Here is a 2,907-nt window from a genome sequence, read left to right as displayed (position 1 = left end):
GGTCCCGTGATAACCGACGTGAGGACTTCTTTGTGCCCCCGGGAGCCCTTTGCTCCAGTTAAGCTGCTGGCTCCCTGCCTGCTCGAACCTGCCCGCCCGTGTCTCTCCCTGTACTCCCCCCCGCTCCCCACTGGAAATCTTGTTTTCCTGTGAAGCATTCCTGAACCCACACTGACGGGGCCAGCCCCCGTGCACCTGTGCCCCTCACGGTCCTCTGGCCCGTGGCCAGACGGCCCTCATCTGTTAGAGCTCTTCTCCGTTCGCTGGTTTGTTTTAACGCGCGTGTCCGAAAGGGAGGCAGCTTCTTGGTGGCAGGAAGTATAGTCCTTTCCCCGAGCTGCCGCGTGCCGCGGTGCGCATGGGAAACTGGTGGCATGAAGGAGTGGCTGGGACAGTCGGCCTCCCCGATCTCCGTAGCCCCTCCTCAGACCACCCTGAATGAAGACACAGTGTAAGGAAATACACTGTGTGGGTGATAAAAACGCAGCCTCACGCGGGGCCCGCAGGTGCGGCCCCTCCAAACAGATGGCTTTCTGGAACAGCCCTCACGCAGACGTGGCAGAGCCTCGCCCGGGAGGGAAGCTCTCCCTGATTGCCCTTCCGGACGCCCTGTCACGTTGCCGCACACAGCCTACCGTCAGTGGTCAAGGCCTTAGGAACAGCCTTGCCGTGAGGCCGGGATCGGGAAAAGTGACACTCAGGTGCCCGGACTGAGCCCAAGAGAATCCACCAGCTGGCTGAAGGCAGGGTCCCTGGCATCTCTTCGGTGTCTCTCGTGGGCCACAAGCTGGGGGGACAGGTGACTGTGGAGAGATCAGAGTCGGGAGGGCTGGAGTGGCCCCCAGCCAGAGCTGTGGCATGGGCACGGCTTACTCCCAGAGAGGAAATGACCCATAGACCTCCCCAGGGTTGTAAAGACGCAGTGAGATAAAGTAACTCTAGGGGTGGCAGCACATTGGACCGCTCCCGGGGAGCTCAGTGGCTCTGGGCCCGGCGGGGCATAGAGTACCTTCCAAAATGTCTGGGTGCAAACTTCGGTAGCCTGCTGGCTAGCTTCGTGCCTTGAACATCACTGTGCCTCAGTTTCTTCATCTGTAAAGTGGGGAGAAGAATGACAGCCGCTGCCTTCGGGTTATGCTGACGTCATGAGTCGATACACGCAAAGGACTTAGATTGTGCTCAGCATAAAAGCATTGCTCCTGGTTGTCAGCGTCTACTGTTAATTAGCAATGTGATTTCACAAAAGGGGGCAAATTCCCTGGGCCTTTGTTTCCTTAGCTGCAAAATGGGGCGCGGGGCAGGAGCCGGGGTATATTATGTCAAGAATCTGGAGTATTAGTTTCCTATTGCTGCTTTAATTTATCACCACAAATTTAAAAGGACACCAATATCTTACAGTTGGGGAGGTCCAAGTCTGGAATGGGTCTCACCAGGCGGAACGCGGGGCTGGGTTCCTCCTGGAGGCCCTAGGGGGACGATCTGTTCCTTGATTCCAGGGGCCTCTGGGGGCAGCTGGTTGTCCTCGAATCTACATCCAGGGGTCTCTGTGAGCCTGGGGACCACCACCCCAGGGCCCTTTACACCAAACATAGTGACTTGGTTAATGAGGGTCGGGATGGCTTGGCTGGTCTACACAATCACCGCTGGGCCCTGGTGGGTCTGTATCTTGAGCTTCGTTTTCCAAAGCAGGGTGGAGGGTGGAGAACAAGATTTGCACAAAAATCTATGTAAGGTAGCCACTGAGAAGGTTTTATTGGCTGTTGCAAGGGGACACAATCCCCTAGAATGACGAACGCAGGACGAGAAAACCAGGAAGCCTGGGAAAGGACGTTCTCACAGTCTTGTCTGCCCTTGACCTCCACGATCATTCGCTGCAACGCGTCTCTGCTCTTCCTGCCACTAACGGTAAATCAGATCAGGTGGCCACCAACCAGGCAAATGAGAGAGGAGAGGAAGCTCCAGAGAGGATGCTCCCTTCTGCCATCTTGGTTCACCAATGGCTCTTCAAAGTCTGTGCCCACAATGAACTTGAACCTACAGTATGTGATACAAAATGAAGCACTTTTTTTTTTCTTTTTTTTTTTTTTTTGCAGTCGGTATCAGATCTTCTTTCCTCCTCCTGAGGCCACACATTTCCTCAGGCCTGTGCTGCCTGAGTCACTGCTTTTCTGATGCACATAATTTACAACAGCAGATGAGGGAGAACAGCGGGCCAGGGGGGCGGAAAGTACAGTTAGGTCTAAAATGAGAGGCAGTTGAAAAGTTTGCATTTCCTCTTCTCTTGTGCATTGAAATACAAATCATACCAGTTGATTCCTGATAATCACGGAGAGACTGGTGGGAGGGGGGGCAGAGCCAGAAGCAGAGGACTTTCCATCATTCTTGCCAGTTCTTTCCGGTCACGTTGGCCGTGCTGTGGGCCCACGGCTCATACCGAATGGTTCCCCTTTCTGACTCCTCAAGCTTTCCCTTTTCTTTCACTGAGCACACACTTGTAAACGGTGGGAATAAGTGTCTGTGGAGAGTGTCACCCTCCCAGGGGACATTCTCCTTTGCGCTACGGGTCGAATCTCAATTTCTGACTCTCCTCTAGGCTCGTGCTGCTATTAAACTTTCATCGGTTGCAGGATTTCATGGCCAAGCAGATTCTGCCAGGAGCAATATGTTTAAAAGAACATGAAAAAAAAAAAGGGCATAATTATGAGATCCTTTCTTCATTCTCCCTTCAACTCATTTTCAATAGATGGAGACTAGATGCTAGGTTCAGGAGAAAGCCCACCAGTGGGTTTATTTCTACTTTAAAACAGTCCTGGGGAGAAACAGACTTTCAAGGCCTCAGTGGAGAATGGAAACCACTGAGCTAAGGCACATAGTGCTACTTTTAAAGCCAACCACTAAGGAAAACTT

Source organism: Panthera uncia, assembly GCF_023721935.1.
Source record: "Panthera uncia isolate 11264 chromosome B2 unlocalized genomic scaffold, Puncia_PCG_1.0 HiC_scaffold_25, whole genome shotgun sequence".
NCBI lineage: Eukaryota > Metazoa > Chordata > Mammalia > Carnivora > Felidae > Panthera > Panthera uncia.
This window is presented reverse-complemented; position numbering follows the sequence as displayed.